The sequence below is a fragment of the Corvus moneduloides genome, chromosome 10 (genome assembly GCF_009650955.1).
Source record: "Corvus moneduloides isolate bCorMon1 chromosome 10, bCorMon1.pri, whole genome shotgun sequence".
NCBI lineage: Eukaryota > Metazoa > Chordata > Aves > Passeriformes > Corvidae > Corvus > Corvus moneduloides.
In genome coordinates this window covers 11450559-11472951 of record NC_045485.1, presented here as the reverse complement: position 1 = coordinate 11472951, position 22393 = coordinate 11450559, and the positions used below count along the sequence as shown (strand labels likewise).

Sequence of the window (22393 nt, the reverse complement as noted above, 5' to 3'; positions counted from 1 at the left end):
ATCTGAATCATCCTTAGTAATACTAGACAGTAGACAAGAAGGGCAATAAAAATTAGGTTGGAAAAAAAGGAAGTTTCTAAAAGTAGTCAACATAAAATCTATTCAGCCATTTTACATTTTCAAATCACAAAAAAAAATTCTTTTATAAACAAGTGATTAAAGATACTTCTGGAACATATGACTTTTAGAAGAATCAGTCTGTGAATATGATCTCAATTATTGCTTTTTTTTTTTTCCATAAAGCTTTAGTAGGGACTGTCCAGCTACTTTGAAGAACAAACAAGATGAGAATAACACACATTTCTCATTATTAAAAATAGTAAGAAATCAATTGTGAATAATACAAGTACCAGAACAAGCAGAGGTAGGAAGCTGAAGAATGTCAGCAGAAGAGAAAATACTTGAAGTCCCACAAAAGCTGTTTAGCATTTGATAAAATAAAATGTCGCATAACAGAGTAATCTCACTGCTTAAAACCCATGCGTATAGATAACTGTCTCACAGCTCCAAATAGTCTTACAAATGTAGAACCAATGCAACCAACAAATCCATTTCAGGCTCACATGCTTGAGCTCAGCTGTCCATTATGCTGCTAAACATGGGCTGCTCTTTCAGGCCAATAGATCTCAAACAATTTCTCCCAACTAGTCCAGCTGTGAATCTTGTTCCTTCATTTCTTCCTCTGCTCCTGACAAATGGGAGGGGAGTTCTAAGCCTTTGTCTTCCAACTGTTAACCTGGTATGTGTAACCAAGACCAAAAGCAGTAACTATGAACCCCAGACTCCTGATCTTTTCCTCCAATGGTATAGATAGAGATTTGTCTACTCCCACTCTCTTCCACTGCCATAATTTCCACAGCTATGACTATTTATTGTCCTGACCAGACAGGTACCTCATTTTAAGAAAGTTGTTCTACAAATCACAGCTCTCTGCAGTCTGAACTAGTTCAGCCAGAACTGAGGTCAGTGTAAATGAGGGCCTGTTTAAAAAGCTTTCAGTCCTAGATCATTTACAAAATTACATAATTTTTCTCTGCACAAACTCCACAGCTCTTCCATTCGCAGAACTGAAACTGTTCTGATGGTTTGAATGAGTCAGGAAGATAAATGGACATACTAACAGAAAGTTGTATCCCATTAAGTCCTTAGGAGTTTCAATGAAATTTTAGGAGCCGGTGAGCAATGGTAGTGCTTTATTAGAGTGCCAAAGTACAAAAGGCTCTATTAACAATAATAATACACTTTTACAGCATGTTTTATCCAACAATCTCAGAGATCATTACAAACATTAATTGAGCCTAACTATAGCCTGTGATGAATTAGTATTATTATGCTAATTTTATGGATGGAAAGAGAAAAAGACAGAGAGGTTAAGTGATTCACTCAGGAATAGAACCCAGAACCACGTGCACAAGGGGGTTATTCCAACCCAGAATTGTTGACAGACAAATGCAAGTGGGATGTCAGATACAAGCATTATAAAAGACTTCCAAAACCATGACGTAATTGCTGTGAGGAAGTGTTCACCAGTAAGGAAATAGTGTTGCTGTGGACTTACAGCAGGTAAATTTCTTTCATTTGTTCTTTTACTTTGAAATCCTCACTGGACCTTTGCAAGATCATTCATATAAACACCAAGAATTTCTTACTGGTTATGTTGGTTTACTCAAGTACATACCTAAAAGTAGGAGAGTATTTTAAATAATGGCCATGAGGCCTGAATCAGTCATCTGTGTTATTCACATCAATTATGACTTCAAAAAAGAGGACAGCATAACTGTATCCACTTTCTTTAAAACATCATGCTGGATATAGAAAGGAGGACAAAACAGTTAAAATAATAAAATGTCTTTCCAAGTACCATTCCAATTTCCTTCAATACTTTCAGCTCTTGGGAAAAAAAAACCAATCAAACAAACCAAACCAACCAAACATTTAAAAGCTGTTTTGGCTTCCTTTTAGTATTGAATATCCTGGAAAACATTTAATCTGGCACTCATTAATCTTAGTCTGATTTACTGTAGCTCATAAAAAGAGGTGCAACAAAATTGCATCTTTACCAAGCATCAGAGACTCTATTTCAGACAAAAATAATCCTTAGCCTTTCTTCCACCCTTTGTACCATTCATCATTTGCTACTTACTTAACACTGGTAGTTTGTTCTGTGTGCCTGCTTGGTTTTACCACTCTTTAGACTGCCTTTTCAATGATTCCCAATATGCCCATGATATTTGATACATTTTGAAACTTTATCAGTTTCTAGAATATCACAATCTTTCTGCAAATGTATCTTGTTAGTCCCGAAACAATTTTAATTAAGTCCTTAACAGACTTGTCATCATTAATAGCAGAAGAAAGCAAATGTTCTCTTATGAATATCCAACAGGGAGTAACTAGTAATTAATGAAAGGTATTTTCCTCTGAAGAAATTTTTTAGTGATTACCATCTTCTCTTTTCATTAATCTTCTTAAAGGTTTCTTACCTGCTTATTCTGAATATGCCTTTTATTTACTGGGCAGTTCTGTCTTTTTATGAAAAGTTTATATGAAAACTTTCCCTTCTTCCTCATTTAATAAAAATTAAATTAGTGTAACATAGGAGCTGAACACTACAGACATAAGCAAATCAACTGCAGCACAAGCTTATTCTCCATTTCCAGCTAACCACAATCTTCCCTGCTAGCAGTATGGTCAGTGGTGGGAGCTTTTTCCTGGAGATTTCACTTAGTGCCTTAAGTATTCCATAAGTTAACATCTGAACACTGCTGGTTCAGATATACCAGTCATGACATTACTTCCATGCTGATTCTGACAGAAGATGACATTTGGAAAGGACAATCAAAATGCTGAGGAGTAGAAGAGCCCAAAACAGCCAATCAGTACTGAAGGGGCTCAACCTCACACAACTGAACAGGCAGAGCCAGGCACAGAAAACTTCTGGTTTGACCTCTCCTTGTTCAGTATGAACTGAAAGTAAACCCTGAGCCCGGGACCTTTGGGTCTAGATGAATATTTTTGTTGCTTTGCTTATATAAGAAAGACCTAAACAACCACAGATCCATCTACATTGCTAGTTGCAGGATGTAATTACAGCAGCACCTTCATAGCTGAGCTAGTTTGGGTAGTAACAGAAAGGAAGATGCACAATTGCTTGCTTCAGCCCAGGCAAATCACACAAATTCCTGGGATCCCAGACCTGGTGGGATCACAGTAAAATCCCTAATCTTGGTGATCTTCCAGGTTTCCACAAACACTTGAGTCTGAGGCTGTGTCAGCCACTCTTCTCAACACGAGGTGCTTGTTCTTGACCCAGGTAAACGGTTAAGTCCATTCCTTCAAGAACCAGCTGCATCACTTTTGTTTGTCCTGGTTCACTGCCTTGCTGTGCAAACACTTGTGCTGGCACAGGGAAGAGGGGTGGGAACAAATAACCTGTGGCTGGGGAAGTGGCATGACTGCTTCTTTTGGGAAGCAGCTCCTGGAAGAACTGACACCACCTTCCTCGCACCTGCCTTGTAATTCGTTTAAACTGGTAGGAGCCTGGCAGAGACTACACTGCTCCCAGTGCCTGGTCCTTGTCAAGGCTGGCCGCTCCCTAGGGACAGGGAGATAGGTGGCAGCAAGCAGAGCAGGTAGCTCACTAGACACCCTCCTCCTGTTGTGACGTAAGGGAGCAGGGCAGGCTAAGGATGGTAGCCAGGGTCAAACCAGGTCATCAAGAAAGTTCATGACAATGAGGCAGGTCCAAGGTCAGGCTGAGAAGTCAGTCTGCAGGTGAGGGTCAGACACAGACCTGTGACTGACAGGCAGGTCTGTGATGCCAGAGCAGAGCTGAGGTCAAGCCAGGAAGTGGCCCAGCCTTGTGATCCCCAGGCAGGACAACAGTGACAGGAGAGAGCCTAGGTCAGGCTGGGAAGTCAGTCCATAGGCCTGAGGTCAGAACAGTCCACAATGCCTAGATCAACAGGACCTACATACACAGGCACAGGTATGGCTGTGGTAGAAATAGGTACTGAACGTAAACAGAACCTCTGGGCCCACGGGTAGGGCTGTGGGGGAGGCCAATAAAGGCTTCTTAGTGTCATCAGGGTCCTGACAGTCTTATTCTTTCCTCTTGCTTGTGTCCTGTTCCTCCCACCCTCCTCATTCTAGCCTTAGTGCTTGTGAGGCTGCATGTGGAGTCAGACTAGCTCAGGAGGAAACCAATCCTCTTTTGGTAAGGTTATTTCCCCACACTGCTGTGGCAGAGGTGGCTGGAATGTGTGGCTCAGGGCTGAGAATCAATAGACGATGGTAGATGTGGCAGTGTGGTCAAAGTGGAGTCTATGCCCACTTGTGAAGCTACACTCAGAGTCTTCTGGAATAGTACAGATAGGAATTTTCAGACTGCAATTACCTCCTAATATAAGAGCAGGTGTATTGCAAGTGTCACTGCTCACAAACATCATTATGGAATTAAGTTTTTAGTTTATGTATCTCTGCTAGATGATCTATATGCAGCTGGACTAGATGGTTGTTGTGGGTCCCTCCCAGCTGAAATAGTCTATTCTATAGACACCGCTGTGGTGGCCTACAAGTACTAGAAGACACTCACTGTCTCTAAGAGCATAGTCTGGGCCAGAAACATTAAAATAAAGGAGAACCAGTCACAAGGAAGAAGAAAGGGAAAAAGAAACAATGTCTTTCTTTTTTTTTTTTTTTTTTTTTGAATCAGAGCTTGTTTTTTTTCCACACTCTGTGTAATAACCCAGCAATGGAATGCAAATTAACATTCATGGTTTTTTTAAACAATAGCCTTTGTGTTCTGAACCACACTGACAAAGCAGAACAATACAAGCAAAACATGATCACAAAATCTTTTTCCAGCAATGTGCAAACCAGTTTTGTTGGAAACATCTAACTGTGAGGGAATCTGTTTTGGAAAGTAATAATGAAAGTCCAACTTCTCTTTACTCAGCTGAGAATGTATTTCATTTTTTTCTCAAGCTGAATTTCAAACTGTTACATCACTGCAAATTCCATGAAGTCGGTATGGTCCTGGGCTCTAGGTCTAGGAAGCCAGACTGAGCAGATACCAGCAAGGGCATAACTTGATTTCCAGGATTTTTGTTATCAATGAAAAATGCACTGAAAAGCACAGTGCTTCACTGTCAGAGACCTGACCACTCACGGTGCTTGCAAATACAGAAAACAGGATGTATCACCTAAACCTATCACCTTTTGATTTGAAGACACTGAGAGAGAATACTCATGATACTTGATGCCAGCTTTATGTCTGAGTAGGAACATGAAAAAGGTAAAAACACACGTAAAAGCATGCTTTCTCCTGAAAAATCTAAAATTTGGAAAACCAATCCCATGATTGCAGTTACTGCTGGCAGATGTCAGCTCCTATAGAAGAGAATTTATCTGCTGCCCTATTAAACTGATGTGAAATCTCTGTTTAGACCAAATCACTGTTTTCAATCCACATGTGTAAAATATCCCAACCTATCTTTACATGTGGGCAGAACCACATTGCCTGAGAGACCTTCTTAGAAAGTGTTGAAAAGCTTTGCAGGACTGTAGAACATCTGTTGTGAAGGTGTCACAAATGAGTGTTCCCTTGATACGTTGGCAGTATTTGGCAGAGGTACTCCAAGTACAGCAAACTTGAGAGTTCACCTGCTCCATGCATGTCTCACTCCGGGGGAGAGGCTGGGCACAGCCTGCTGTGGTCCAGGAGAGCTCAAAGGGTCTCACTTAGGACCACTGGGTTGCAGGAGACTTGGCTTTAGTCATAGTAATTTTCCATCCTGGACACAATTAGGGTCAGTGACTTTCATTTAAAGTTTGATAATAAAAATGTTGTTCCAAGCAAGTTGAGGCACGAAAAATAATTTTCCAAGGCTATTCTTTGAAAAACAGGAGCCGACAGTGTTTCTGGTAAGATCAAGAGGAGCTTAGTCCAGGTGCTGTTCATCAAGGCCAAGGTTTAACTGGTGTTTCTGAGATGACAGTGTGGCCCATGGAGTGGGGGAGGATGCACCACCACAGAAGGCAACCCTGAAGATACACTCCAAGGTGTTCCTGTCTACATTCTCTGAAATGATAACCACCAACAGCCGTCACCACTCTGAAATCCTCTGTATAAATTATCAGAAGATATCCTCTCTATTAACAGTGAAGAATATACAAATTAATCAGCAATACCAATCATAATCCACTGAAGGGAAAAGGATCACCACAAAGACAATTGGTTTCCGTGTGTCTTTTCTACACAGCATGCAGTTCTCAGCCGTTTTTTAGCCGGTGGTTACTCACTGTGGGTGAGCAGGTTGGCTGCTGCTGCTCTTTGAGGTTCTCTGCTTCTATAAAACAAACCAGTGTCCATTTTACAAATGCAGAGGAAGAGCAGGGACAAAATAGTGTATTCTGCATTGTGCATTTAAAACATAAAAACAAAGTGAAAGTAGCTTAAGAGAGCTTTTTAGAGCTCTCATGAGGGGTAAGGAGAAAGTCAGAAATTAGTTACATCCCTCACTAGCTTTTGCCTACTTGACAAAGATTCCACTGGCATTACCTCTTACTTTTCTAAGGAGGAGCTCTATTGGAGAAAAGGATTTGATGATTCTGGAATATTTAGTATCTTGTTAAATACAACATGCTGAGCATATTTCTTTGAGAAGGTCTTTGGTTGCTTAGCTTGTGGTCTATAATCATCTCACTATGATTAAACTGCATAAAATCTGATATTATCTAAAGGCTTATCAACTGGAATTTAATTTAACTGCAAACTCTGCCTTTAAAAGATACCAAAATTACTATTCTTATAACAGCCACCATAATTCTGCATTAGTGACTGAACTTCAGACCATCTGCTCCTGCGCCTGTAACTCCAAAGAAGCCATAGAAAGGGAAAACTGAGAACTGCTTCCTGATATCTAGGACCTAGGGCTTTTTGCCAGAACAACAAGTGCTTGTGAACAAGACACTCAGAAGAGAGACCCCATCGATCGCTCAACTTGTGTTACCAGAATTTTGTAGAGATGGTTGTTTCCACCACTATTCAGGTTTCAGTTTGCGGTTATTCTAAATCTGGTCCTGTATTTGCAATGCAGTTAAGTGATACTCAGAACAGGCCACGTTACTCCAGTCTTCACAGAGACAGCACTTTTTTCCACCTGTCAGCTTGGACTTTCCCCACCTCCCTGTAGCAGGACTCTTCTAGTCTCTCTCCTCCTCTGATTCAACACTGGGCATAACAGGGTAAAATAAGAAAAGCAGCAAGATTTCAAATTATTTATGATGAAAAAAATATTAATAATTAAAAGTAGTTTTATTTTCTAGTATTTGTCTGAAATAATTTTTAAATTCCATTGCTAACATGGAGCTATGGTATTAATATAGTTTGTTTTCATATTTTTACATAGCAATTCAGTGATGTTGCAATGTTTACATCTCTAGAAGAGTTGTTCAGGAGTTGTGAATGTACAGATCAGACATCCTGTGTTGTTCCTGACATTCTGTGACGTTTTCTTCACTGATCTCTTGATTTTAACAAGCACTAGAGCAAGGCGGCCCCGGAGCGGGCGGAAAGGCCGGGCACAGCAGCCCAACCCCGGCCCCGCGGTGGCTGCGCACGGCACCAGTGCCAGCGCTGGGCGGCTCCAGGCAGCAGCAGCCTCCGCGCAGGGCTCTGCTTACACACAAACCTCAGGCCAGTTCTGCTTCCCAAGTCATTACCTGGATATCGTTCTCTGTGCTATCCTGTGACGCAGAAAACTTTTTTCTCCCATCATACCTAAAATTCAGGGCTCATTCCAAAGTGGAACTCATTATCAGCTGGCTTTAGTTTTTACTCTCTGTGCAAACTGTGCTGTGCTTTATGACGACGGTGATAAGCTAAAACAACGGGCAGGCTGCAAACAGCTTATCTACTGCCTGACCACAGAAGAAATTGGCAAGTGGTTGGGCTTATACTTCCCCTTTTTTTTTTTTTTTTTTTTTGTACTTCAGGTTACAAAGAGGGATCTCATTGGCTCATCTAAACTCAGTGCTAAATAAGCAGGGTTTTCTCCTTCTTTTTCATCTGCTTGTTAGAGCTGCAAAAATAAGACCATGTACACAACGCCACGGCTTTCAAATTTAAATGTCACAAGTTGTGCATGTCAATATGTAGTGAATGGTACAGTAATGCAGCAGTTACTGAAATTTTACCCTGAAGTACAATGTAACTTTTTTTCTAATCACAGCATTTTGGGATAGGATTTTGGGATCCTATTAGTAGGAAATGTATTAGCATTTATTTTAAAATAATTTTTAGCGTCACAGATATATATCAAAGCTAAAAGCAAACATACCCTGAGAAGTTAAACATTAAAAGGCAAATGAACACCAGATTTACTTTCCTTTAGTTTTATAATCATTTAAAAGCTGTCAATTCATTTTCTGGTGTATGTACTTATGAATGATCTTTTGGGATTGACAATGCTGGAAAAATTTTCAATTAACACTTATTCTAGTTTTTCAGATTTCTATGTCTACGTAGCCTCTCTAAAAATAAATCCCAAAAGATTTAATTAGCTTTACCTTACTCTAAAAGGCAACCTCTAGACTTTCCAGGGCATACAGTGAAAATGGGGAAGCAAGAGGTAAAAAAATATGCATGTCCTTCCTTCAAGTACAGCAATTTTAGTGGTCCTACAAGAACAGTGTATCGGCGGTTTTAGGTCAATAATGCATTGCTTTAAATACATAAACAAAAAGAATTAGTATTCCTATTTTTGACATATTTCAGAATTCAACAGTAAAATGGACAAATTCACCAAAAACATGGTAGTTCACTAAAATCTTAATAAAACTTCAGTGTTTTAAATGTAATGAATAAAGACAAAATAGTGTACATCTTTTCAGATACTAAAAACTATTCTGAAACTTGATTCTGCAAATTGATTTTTCATTTGGAAAGACTGTAACTGGAGTTTACTCTACTGCTGTTACTTTCCTATCTAACAATAGTTACCTTCAGATGGATTCCATTGTATTCTCTATAATCATCATTTTTACTACCAGTGAAAGTAGGTTTTCATTTCTTTTAAAATAAATCCTGTTTTAGATTTCATTTGGCAAACTTGCAGCATTCTCACATGCCAAGTCATATTCTTTCTTCTGTTTGATCTTGTTTCATAGCAAGCTTCATAGTAGTAGGGTCATAATAACGAGGATATGAAAACAGTGTCATAAAAACACTTTGTGCAGGAGTATCTAAGACTTTCTTTTTTATTTTACAGTGCTGACAATCATAATTTCTTAGAAGGTGGAAAGTTAGAGTTTTACATGTAAGATCATGCACCTAACTCAGCAAACTAAATAGCTGCTGTGTCTTTAGTGTTTGCATGTGGTGAGTACGTGCACCAAGTATTTGCCTGTTGAATGGCTTGATTTGCAGCTCTTTGTTTCACTGACCATAAACCACAATGTTAAAACACAGGGCAAATAACAAAATAAGAAGGGTTGTAAAATAGTTTTTAAGGTGTCTTCTAACAGCTTTTATCAGAAGTAGCAAACTCAACTGCAGTCCATGAATATTGATAGTTTTTCTGGCCTTTTTATTTTAGCTATTTGAATGGCCATCATGTTTTTCTTCTCTGCAGAAGAGGCAGTAGTCAATTACAATGATGATTATATGAACTACAATTAAAACAATTCCAGCTGCTCTGACAAAAGTAGCTCCAGGCAGAGTTGGCCACGAGATTCTGTTTTGAATGTATCTTGAGGTGTTTCTTTTTTGCCTTCTGTAAGTAATAGGCAAATAGCTTTAAGCTTTGTTATAATCCAAGCACAAATGATGACTTGGTGTTTCATTGAGTGCGCCGGTGTTAAATACTACGAAGCTCAGCATATTCAGCAAGATACTGGTGAAGTGCCATCAAAGGAAAACGTCTTCTGCCACTTTCTCCTTGTACTTCAAACATTGTCCATATTACAAATTGTGGAGTTCTCACATTAAGTATTTGTACTGTTTAACAGATTGCGCCAAGGTCACAGAAGAGGGAACAACAGAGCAGGTCATGGCACAGGAGAAAATACTGCACTTCTTTCTTCATTTGAAAGCATTCTCAAACTATCTCTGGTATTAGCAACCTAAGTGAAGTAATAACAATGTAATCATCTGTTTAAAGGAATGGTTTTTACTACATTTTCTATATGTACGATACTGAGCATTTTCCCTCTGATGAATTATTAAACATGTTCATGATCTTTAAAGGCAATTCCCAGGTCCTGTAAAATAAAAGCAAAACCCAAAGGTATCATAATTTGTACAGTGTGCTTGATGCTATTTCTTCCCACAGCCATAAGCATGATTAGAAGCTGTTCACAATAAGGCAGGCTTGTCTGCACACAAGTAGATGATTTTACTGTAATCTTTACATGTGATATATTGGTTTTCATGGCTCAAAGAATATCATACTAGAACCTCTAAAGCACGTCCTTAACTTTCTTGTTTTGGTGGTCATTTAGTGAACAGGTAAATATAGAGTGTATGGAAATGAAAAGTATCCTTATAATAAGGATTGTTTGAAAACCATTTTTGATAGGTAAATTGATCACACAGTCACAAAACGGATGTGGTTGGAAGGAACCACAGCAGGTCATCTGGTCCAACCTCTCTACTCCAGCAGGTTCACCCCAGAGCATGTTGCACAGAATTGCATCCAGATGGTTCTGGAATGTCTCCAGTGGGGGAGACTCCACACACTCTTTGGGCAATCTATTCCAGTGCATGGTGTCCTGCATAGTAAGGTTCTTCCTCATTTTCAGGTGGAACTTCCTGGGCATCAGTTTCTGCCTGCTGCCTGTTGTGCTATTGCTCAGCACCACCGAGCAGAGCCTGGTCCTTCCTCTTATCCCTCCCTGCAGAGACTCATGTTCATTGGTGAGGTCCCCTCTGAGTCATCTCTTTTTGAGGCTGAGCAGGCCCAGCTCTCTCAGCCTTGCCTCAGAAGAGAGATGCTCCAATCCCCTCATGATCTTTGCAGCCTCCACTGGACCTGCTCCAGGAGCTCCATGTCTCTCTTGTCCAGAGGAGCCCAGAACTGGACAAACACTCCAGATGTGCCTCACCAGGGCTGAGTAGAGGGGCAGGATCACTTCCCTTGACTTGCTGGCAATGCTCTTGCTAGTGCACCCCAGAATCTCATTGTCATCTTAGCCACAAGGGCTCACTGCTGGCTCATGGATAGTTTGTTGTCCACCAGGACCCCCAAGTCCTTCTCTGCAGAACCACTTTCCAGCAGGTCAGCCCCCAGCTGTCCTGGTTCCTGGGGTTATTCTTCCCCAGGTGCAGGACCCTGCATTTGCCCTTGTTGAACTTCAGATGGTCCTTCTCTGCCTATCTCTCCATCTCCGACCTGTCAAGGTTCTTCTGAATGGCTGCACAGCACACTGGACTATCGGCCACTCCTCCCAGCTTTGTGAACTTACTGAGGAGGCATCTATCCAAGTGATTGATGAGTAAGTAAACAATACTATGAATAAGTTAAACAGTACTGGGCCCTATACTGAGCCTTGGGGGACACCACTAGTGCCAGGCCTCCAACTAGACCCTGTGCCACTGATTATGACCCTCTGAGATCTGCCATTTAACCAGTTCTCAATTTATTTGATACTACTTCATGGGGCAAAGCAAGAACAAACAAATAAAGAGAATAAGCTGCTCACTGAGCCTTCCTGATGGTCACCCGACTGGCAAGATGGGTAGTGCAGAGAAATAAACTTGCAATACAATAACCCTAATGTTTAAAATATATTAGCCTACAAAACCACTCTAGAATCTTTCATGGGTATTACATTTACTAGAAAAGCAAGGTTCATTCTGATTGTGTCTATCTGGCACTTAATATAACATAATCTGTGCTGAATGTTTGTTTTCAAATATCCAAACAGATGTCAGTTCTGCATGGTATTTGAGGTAAAATTTTAGTCAGCAGGATATTATTTTTTCATTTAAAGACAAATTGACTTTGCCAGTTGTCACTAGCAACTTAAAAAAACCTCACATATAAAAAAATATAAGTATAAATGTTATGTGCACAAAATCTTTGGAACTATTCTGTTGCGAGTATCAGTTCTCCACTGAAGTTTAGCTGTCTCAGAAACTTGTATTTCTGATATTTCAATGCCTCCCCAACATCTAACATTTTCATAATTTTATATAAATGCAGAATCTTTTAAATGCAGTCTTAAATGCTGAGTTTACTTGAGGTAACTTTTAATTTACTTTTTATGTGATTTCCAGGCATCTTTAGATGCTCCCTGCATTTGACTAAAGTACACATTACTGAGAAGACTGAATTTAATACTTGAGAACAGAGACAAGCACTCAAAAAAAAAAAACCAAACCCAAGAAGATATTTCAGAGGCAAGGAGGATGCTGTAAATGATTATAGAGTCTCAGGTTTTTCTGTGTGACCATCAATTAAGAAAGTACTTGTGTACACAAATACTACAGTTTAAGCACTTCCAAATCAGTTGGCTAATTTCAGAGCATAAGTTCTGCTTTCAAAAGTCATATAACAACCTTGGTGGAAGCTTTCACTTTGCTCATGGCCAGCTGTCACTCAGCTGTTAGCCTTAGGCTTCCTCCTGACAAGGTTTCCAGGCTGCTTTGAAGAGCATGGTGACCTCATTTTTATTACAACGAAGACCAGCCTGTGCTTGGCTGTTGGGTAACATCAAGCCATAACACATATAGTTTCTGTCTTAACAAAACCCTACAGTAGATTTTCCATAGTCCACCTACAGTTTTCTTCTTCCAGAATACTTCTGAATACAAACAGCATATGAATGGGGGAGAGACAGCATCTCTTACTGCCTCTGCATGGTTCAAGATGGTAACATAGAGTCTCCATAGATATGTGTGGCCTTTGGGCACATGGAGAAGAGATAAGCATTTAAAATTATTTAAATTTTAAAATTATTTAAAATGGGCTCCAAAAAGTCTGTGGAAAAATACAGAGTATAGGAAGTTTATTTTGATGACTGTATCAGGGACAGACATTGCATGTGTACAAGCTTTTCACAAAAAGAGAGATATTACTATTTTTCTCTGTTTAAGCAAAAGGGGCTGGTCACTGCAGCTTTCCTTCAAGGGGCTGAGTCACCACTTCCTGTCAACTTGTTAATATTAACACATCACTTCAGAGTTACAGCTCCAAAGCTTCAAACTACTCCACACAGACCACCTTCTGTTTGTACAGTGCACTCACCGAGCTGCAGTTCAGCAGTGTCAATACTGGTGTCTGGAGCTGTTTTCAAAGTGCATTGCAATATCACAAATCAGCCTTCTGGTCTCCTACTATAATCTGTTTAGCAAATGGCGCATTTAGCTACTTCAACAATTTATATTGAGTCCTGTGGTTGTCAGGGGCCCTAGAAAGTCAATATTATATGTGCATAAATAAGGAAAGCTTTGCTTAGTTATTCATCTATCCGTTGGTCATTTCCTGTGTATGGGCAAAAGAAAACAGTGGTTAAAGGGTCTTCTCTGCAGTTTAGATCCATATGCTGATTTAGATCAGTCTTCAAGGCATGTGGTAAAATTTCAATTTATGAATTTTTACAGTTTTTGTAACAGAGTCATGAGACCTGCTCACGCAAGTCTTTACCCACAACACATGTAAGTCTTCATCTTGCAGATTTTCCAGTATTACAGAAGCTTAAAGAACATTAACACTGAGTTTGATAGGAAGTGAAGCCTGTTTGTGCATCAGCAATGTTTCTACAAGCTTCATTTTAAAAGCATCACAGACTTCATTTGGAGTTTTTAATTAGACTATCTATAGAAGTAAAATTCTTTCATTTTAGCATTTACACAAAATAAGAAACCCACTATATATTAGTTGTATTATTTCAGGCACTGCTTATATTATGTTATATTGATAAATAAATTAGGAAAGGTTTAAAGGAAATTAAAATCAGATTACCACTCTAACCTGTCTTATACTATCTTCTATCATTGCTGCATTCATTGACTTTCAAAACTCCATACTAATTTTGACTAAACATATTTGGAAATATTTAATAATCTGAAAGTAATATTTAGTCACTGTGGAAACAAAAGGATTTTTAATACTTATATATTTAGTGGCTGAAGTGGTCTGGTAATGCAAATCAAAAAGAATACACACCCAACAGAAGCAAACTCCCCCCCTCTCAAGAGAGGCAGTCCAATCTGGCATCCAGGACCTTGTATTCACCAACGTCTTAGGCTGTGTCTGAAGTGTCCCTATCTCAGGAGCCTGGGTGGCCCTTCCTGCAGCCAGGGATGCTGCTGTGTGACATGAGAAGGAGCTCCCCATTCAGCAGTGGTGGTAGTTGTAACAGTACTGACTCTACACTGTCTGCTGACAGTGCCTAAAACCTGGCAGCTATAGGGTGTCACACGCTTCAACCCCTTTGTGCTTCAGAAGAATGAGGGTCTCCTTATTCTGACAGCCCCATAACATCTGACAGCCCCATATGGATGTCTTTGGTAACTCAGGGCATTTTAAAAGGCACTGGAAGCCTTTATTTAGGAAAGTGAATTTCATCCCAAATAACACTGCATGAGCAGCCTGCTGCTCTGATTCTGGCCTGCTTCTAACTGTAATCCTGATATGAGAGAGGCTTCAAACAAGGAAAAATGTAGATTGCAATGTGAGATGCTAGGAAGACATCACTTGCTAACAGGTCAGACTGATGTTTAGATAAGGTATTTCTAAACTGTCTATAATACCACAAAGCTGACTAAATCTACCCTGAAAAAACTATCCACATGGTTACAGAAAATGATGTATAATACTAGCTAAAATAATGGACTCTCTTCCGCTGAAGCCAAAGCGTACTGCTGGTTTCAATAGGACAGGACTGGTTTAACATGGAAGTGTGGGAATTGATGCTGAACGCTTTCTAGTCTGTTGCAGTTTTATTCAGATTCATGAGAAAGAATATTGTTAGCTATAGGTAAAATGTTAAGAAGATAGGATATATTCAAAAGTATTTTTGTTTTGTACCAATAATCAATTCCCGAATTTAAGAAATATCATTTGTAGAAGTTTCACAATACAAAAAAAGTATAGGGACATGCTGAACTTAAAGGATGAGAATGATGAACTAAAAATAATTCAGAAGTAGGAAACTTTTATAAGTTTGAACCTACTGAGGCAATATTTAAAGACATACATGACTCAAATCTTAGAGTGCAGACTCACTGAAAAATATCAAGAGTAATTTTCAAATATACCTTGCGGAGTTTAAATATGAAAGTATATTTTCCAGAAATAGTTTTTCTTACTACTGAGAAGAATGATCTGGTGTATCCCCACTCTTTTGGTGTTTAGCCTACTGGGTATAGTTTTATTCTTTGAGCGTAACACAAACTGTAGTCTCAAATTCATCCCTTTACAGGTAAGAGTTTCATGTAGGGAATACCCAGACTTAATTTTTAAAACAGATAAAACATCCATTTCAGCAGTACACTCATGCCTATCAAACCGTGATAATTAAAGGAATATGATGTAACTTGACTGTATATTCAAAGAAAGTTAACTTACCTTGTATTTTGTCTCTGTTCAAATTGGAGTACTTCTTGCGTTTGTTTCCTTCTCTGTGTTGCTGAAATATTGCTCATTGTAAAAGAAGAAGAAGGGAAATTAAACAGAAGCTAAAATAGAGAAGTTACTTGGAAACCAAATGTCTAGAATGTCATTACATATTTAGAATAATAGTCCTTCTAGAAGCATTTACAGTTTTTTATGCCATCACAGGCTCGAAAACAGTAATAGCAAGCAATAGAAATATTGTAATAAATACAATAACCTCACAGCTATCATAGATTTACTGTGGCCTAAAATTTTACAGAAACAGAAGAAGTACCAAATCTCAGCTCCCCTTACTTAGAATGTCATTCTCCTAATTAATTAGTTGTGGTAAAGAGAATACCTGTTAATGGCCTAAGACACATTGCACACGATTTAGCTGCTCTGATTCACCGAAAAGGGAACATATACAGTCATTGTCTTTTTGGTTTTTTGTTATTGGGGATGATATTTTATCAGTCTGTCAATATTCGTTGGGTTCTCAATATGTTTTCTAGCATTCCTCTCTGAAAACATTACTTTGGAAAAATCTTCCTTCCACCTAGGTAGACTAGAAAAAAAAAAAAGATCTTCTGATATTTTTCTTATGGCATGAATTATGTAAACTATTTAATTGCATGTAGTTCACTTCAGCTGTCCCTTCAGCCAACTTAAACAGCTCGAAGGCAAGACTTCAAAGTTGTTTCAAAAATTTTTTAAGAAATGCCTAAAGATATTTCAGAAATAAATATTGTAAAATGCTTTAATAATGGAATATTAGAAGCAATATCAGAAGAAATAGGGAACAGAATAGCCCATGGGAAATAGATTGATTCTTACAAGGTCAATACTCAGTAAGGTAAGTATAGACAAGCAGGATGAAGGGTGAGATTGAGTGAACATACCTCCTTCTACGTCAGCACTACCCATTCTTGGTGCTTATTACTCAATTCTGCATCTGAGATTGAATCACTGCTGTTTTTATGGAGACCTATAGTCTTCCAGGCCAGGAGGGTCAAGACAACATCTTCTATGTGCTGTAGAAATAAATATATATAAATAACTATGTAACTGAAAAACTAACTCACCTTTAATGAAATATCGTTCCTGGGACTCTCTTCATCACTTTTGAGAATCTCTAATATACATAGTGAATTTTAACTGTGGAAACAAAACATAAGTGGCCTGGAAAACATGGGTGAAACAACCAAACTACCTCCATATTTTTCATGCAAATTTTGGTCTGAAGCCTTAGAATGGCAACAGCCTTTCTCCCATAGTAGCTGTCAATAACAGTCCTAAATAAGTAGCTGCAAGCTGGTATTCTGGGTAGAAAACAGCTGCAGCCAGGGGTATCTGCACCAGTACCTTTTGTGTAATGACATAGGCACTGGGAAAAATGTGTCTCCCATCTTCTCTGACTTGTCCTTGAAAACTCCTCCTTTGCTCCAACCACCAGAGATCAGCAGGCAGAATTTCCTTTGGCTGGTTCTTCATGCTGAGCGTACCTTGTGGTTGCCTCCATGCACAAGTACCTGCTGAATCTCACATTGCTACAACCCACTGCATTTTGTTGACACTTCTCAGACAGGGCTTGTAACTTAAAAGGGGCTGCAACATGCTTTCAGCAAGGCCACGGTGGGCTTGCTGGCTTTGGGCTTTTTTGGGGGGGATATAATTGTATGGAATTGGGGTAATAAAATTATTCTAGTTGATGGAACAGATAGGACACATCTGAGAAGCTAAATTATTGCTGTTTCTGAGGGAAAAAACAAATATGCTGCTTATGACCAGCAGAGAGGGCCCTGCTCTGTCAGGTTATTGTCCAACTGAAGATTCTCAGGATACCATTACTATAAGCCAGGCTCTCTGAGTGACAGTGAACAAAGACTGCAAAACGGGTAAGGAGAGTTGCAGCAACATACAGACATCTTTCAGCTAACATCCTACAAACAGCAGCTGCCAACAGCAAATTAGTTGATGTCTCTGTGCTGAGGCAGTGAGCAGGGCTTTTCACAGCACAGCACATTTGGGGTGTGCTGTAATTGGGGTTTGGTAGGTGTGCAGCAAATTCAGGAAGTGCAATTTGCACCTCCTTGTGCCAGAAACAGAATGAGTCAGATCCTTAAAGCTTCAATTTCAGCTTTGCTTCTGCCTCCTCATTGTTCTGACTAATACAATTATTTCATACCCAGCTAACTATGGTAAAAGCCAGCTGCATGGCCTCTAGGTTAGAGCCAGCTCATGCTGGCGTCAAAGCTAAAAGACTCCCACAGATTTCAGGGGAGCAGCTGCAGACCACTCCAGCTACCTGTAAGCAAAATTATTAACTGCACTAAGAAACACACACATCAAGATACATTTAACAATACAACACACTCCATCAGAAGTCATTAGCATCTCAATTCTTAGGTGTCAAATTTGAAACATCTGAAAGAGGCCAGAAGTTCAGAAAGAACTAAGCAGATGGACAGACTTCTAATATATTAAAAACCAAGAAACTTAAAATAGGCCGCGATTTTAAATGTAAATCTAGCTCTCTAAACATGAGAAAAAAAGCCCTAGAAAAATGCTCTGTATGATTTTGGCCCCAGATGCACTGTGCTGTGAAAAGTCCTGCTCACTGCCTCAGCACACACTCATCTAACACCGCAGGATCAGTGTCGTGTACTAGCTTGGAGTGACCTTGGTCCTGGGCAATGGGGAATATTGAAACCTCTGTCTTTCATGAGAGTCTGTGTACACCCACTGGCACTTTTAATGGTCAGCATACACATTCACAGAATACAGGCTTCTTTCCAATTTATTTTATTACTTACTATAATTAAAGTATTTCAAAAACCATTTTTTACTAATGGGTAGGAGTTTTTTTCCTTCTGTTTGTAGATTAATTCCAGTAATTTGTGAAGAACATTGAGGGTGAAATTAGTTAAAATAATGTAACATTTAAAAGATTTAGTAACAGTTCTCTTTCCCTGTGTTCTCCTATTGGAACCACGACTTGGCAATGCGTTTTATAACTCTTTTTCCTTCTGATCTTGTGTAAGCCAAAACCTTGGTCTGACAAATGATATTGTGAGAACAGTTATCTAAAACTGCCTGGAGCTCTGGCAGAATCAGGCCAAGGGCCTTGATGCTAAGCCTACAAAAGGTAATGGGGGTTTGCAGTTGGCTATTGGCAGGGTAAGATTAGATTTGGTTCTGTAAAGCTGTTGTAACTACAGAAAATTAAGAGCTCATGATTTAGTAGTGTTCCTAGTTAGTCCACAACATTTTTTCTGAAAAGGTGAGGATAAGGTCAGTGGTGAGACCCAGAAGCTTCCCCACCTCTCCAGAAGAACTGCAGGGAGAAAGACCAGGGTAATTTGACACAGAGGTCAGACTTTGTGTGTACTTGCTGTACAGTATTCTCTAGTCTCAGAATAGTGCAGCTGACAGCTAGGATCCCTCCTTCCTAACAGATGCCAGGTGTATTTCAATAAATATCGAAACTATGGATAGCTTTCTGAGCCTGATGTGAAAAACAGAGATTCTAAGGTTTCCTGAATGCAATTTGTAACCTCCTTAGAAGCCCCGACTATCCGCCTTGCCTGCCTATCAAGCACTACTTGCTTTTTGGGTCAAAGAGTCATCAAAATGGGGTCAGAGGACGAGCTCATTATTTCCTGTCTTCCCGGCAGTCTGCTCCCAGTGTGTTTCTTGGCTCCTCTATGACGCACATGGTATTGTTTGTGGAACAATGTCATGTTTTAATGATTTGCAAAGTACTATGAATCGGGCATGTTAAAGATACTCAGCAAGCATTAACAGCTGCTATTTAGTGCAGCAAAGTTTTATAGAATTTCAAGGATATAGACTAATTATGTGTTTAACAATAAGCCTCCATTATAGTGGCCTTACTTAAATTGCCCATCAAAACCTCAATAAACTGGCAATAGCATGAGAGAAATTAATATAGGATTTAAAAAATATTTTTAATCTAATTTGCTACATCGGAGGTAGCAGATGGATCTTAGCTAAAATACATAAAATAAATATTAAAAAAAAAAAAAGTATTTTTTCCAAATAATTAATTTTCCAGAACCCGTAAGGTGTCTGACCCCAGCGTGACCCGCTGCCACTGTGCTGGTGTCACCGGCGTAATTCCCGACCCCCACCGCCCGGAGCGCCTGCCCGCTGTGTCACGTCACATCAGCACCTGGCGTACCCTGCGGAGCTCCTGGCCGGCACGAACTGCGGCCGAAGGTGTTCCCGGTTCCAGCTCCCGCACGACCCGGGCGCGGCCGGGACGCGGCGCCTCCCGGAGCAGCCCCTCCTGAAGCCGCCCGGCTCTGCGCCACGGCGCCCCCTGGCGTGGCGGGTCCGCCATGGCGCCCCCGCCGGCCCCGCGCCCTGGTGGAGCGGTGGCCCTAGGGCGGGATGGCGGGGAATACTGTTCCCACAGCGGCCCCACAGCGGGATGGCGGGGAATACTGTTCCCACAGCGGCCCCACAGCGGGATGGCGGGGAATACTGTTCCCACAGCGGCCCCACAGCGGGATGGCGGGGAATACTGTTCCCACAGCGGCCCCACAGCGGGATGGCGGGGGAAGGGGCTGCCAGAGTCGCCGGAACATTATTGTTTTTAGGGACAGTAAAACGTTGTGGTGGCTGCTCCTTGCAGGAAGCCTCATTAAAGTAATGATAGCTCCTCATTACGGCCGCATTACATTTCTGTTAAGAAATACATTAAAAGATACAAAGTAGCAGAAATGTCAGGCCAGTAATAATATAAGCTGAATAAACCTTCCCTTTTCGAATAAAACCTTGAGAAGAGGGTCTGCAATATTTAATCTAAAAGACAGTGCACCTGGTAGGCAGAAATCATCATCATCCCAGTGTCAGGAGCATGTTAACATTTCAGATCATGAACAAAAAGTGCTTCTAAAATGATGTTTGTAAAGGTTAACAATCATTTCCTTCCTCAGCATGTAATAAAGTTGTATTAAAATAATATTTGCATTCCCTATTAATGCAACTCCACAGATGACCAGCTGATTTAAATTAGAGAACATTTACTAGTTTGCTTTTTCCATTGCAGCTGCTGCAACAGCAGGACCAGCACCTCCAAAATGTGCCTGGGCCTCTGGCAGCACCAGCCACTGGAGCTCGAGTCCATTTTGAAACCAGGGCAAAGTGAACAGCTGGCTTGAATGAATGCCTGGGAGCCCACACCCTTGCTCTCCCTCAAACAACAATGTTTATTACATTCTTATTACACTGAAAGAAAAGCAATAAGCATTTGGGAAAACAACCAACATCTACAGGCTGGTGTGTGGGAGGACATTACAATGTTATCCTGTCTGGCAATCTTTTATTTCTCTCTCCCCATTTGATAATAAAAAAAGTGACTGGACAAATGTCCCTTTCACACTTTGCTCCTCTGCTTTTTGTTCTCTGTCACCCTCCCTAAAACAACACAAACTAACCGAGCTGTTAATAGTTTGTCAGATTCCAGAATCTGGGATGCATTTTTGCTAGCCTATCTCTATCTGGACGGAAGTGCAGAGCTGCTGCAGCAGCCATAAAAGCACAAGAGGTCCTGTACGTCCCTCTGGCTCCTCTCATGCTGGAGGAGAATTACGGCTATGGATAGGAGTCCATACTGACATTTCTGCCATCTCTCCTGTGTCATCTCTCAGAACACTGTTCCACCCCCCTCTCTAAGTTTCTGTGCTACTGAAAGCAATTACAACTCGAGTGACTCATTACACCACAGGTCTTGGAATCACTCCCCCATACAAGAAAATAAAACCTCTCCCTCTTTTCTATGAGATCCACTTTCTGCTGGTATTTGAGTGAGACAGTGGCAACCCAAAACTGTCACCCAACACTTCTTCTCAAGTAGCTTTGTTATCCCTTAGTGATTTGGTTGGAAAAACAAATACACAAATTCAAAGGAAGTGGAATCAGAATGCTCCCAGTGACACACACAGTGCAAGGCAGCGACTTGCAGGTGGGAAATTGCCTCTCCCTGAAAGATGAATACTCTGAAGCAACCTACATGTGCATCGTCTTTCAGATTCCCTTGAGCTGACAGCTTCCCCACCTACCTGTATGAAGTTTTATATGGCAACAATAAAGGGAAAAAAAGTACTAATAGACAAAGTGAGATAACAAAAACACAAAATAGAAAAAGACACTATAAAGAAGCTCAGCAGCAGAGTTAGAAATCAAACTTTCCCCTGAAAACAGCAACAGGAATCTAGCCAAGAAGCAATGGTCTTGGTACATTTTGGAATCTAGAAGTGGAATAATTAGAGGCACATCTTATTTAATCAGTAATACATAAGAAGTATTTTCTAGCATTCTAATTATGGATTTAGTCCTCTAAATCTTTACTCGCATAAGAAGTTTGTACTTGCAATGAATACTAAATGCTTGGAAGATGTTTATGCCGTTCTTTAAAAATTTGTTTATTAGGAGACTGAAACAAAGCAGTAGATTGTAGCATCTAATTATGAAAAAGAGGATACACATCACAGCCAAGTATTGTGGCACTCTCTTCTTTTAAGGTGAACACCACAAGAGCTGAAAACATTTGGATTAAAATAAAAAGTTTGTAATTTAGGTACATGTTTTTTAAACTGAGGATCCATCTGGCAAATACCAACAAGCAAGCTGCTCCTGCTCAACATAAGCACGCTGTATTTTACTTCTGAGATTAAGAGTTATTTTTAATCTTTACTGCTTTATTGTTGTTCTAAAAAGTGTCTAGATATAGTTAAATGTTTACACACGTATTTTACAATCCA

General features: G+C 40.0%; 1 protein-coding gene across 6 annotated transcripts in view; it reads right to left on the bottom strand.

Moving 5' to 3' along the window:
* Positions 1–19929, bottom strand: part of ZBTB38 (zinc finger and BTB domain containing 38) — a 141653-nt gene extending 121724 nt beyond the window's left edge. Inside the window, exons 1-5 of one of the 6 annotated variants that reach the window (XR_004241975.1) lie at positions 19807–19929; positions 15576–16636; positions 9005–10263; positions 7014–7234; positions 4687–6350 (exon numbers count right to left, since the gene is read on the bottom strand). The gene's annotated coding sequence lies outside the window, so the exon portion shown is untranslated. Of the gene's footprint in view, positions 1–1173; positions 1806–4686; positions 7235–9004; positions 10264–11304; positions 13414–15575; positions 16637–19806 lie in introns of those variants that run through there. The other 5 variants (XR_004241976.1, XR_004241974.1, XR_004241977.1 and 2 more) reach the window with 5 other exon arrangements.
* Between the last annotated feature and the right edge of the window lie 2464 nt (positions 19930–22393).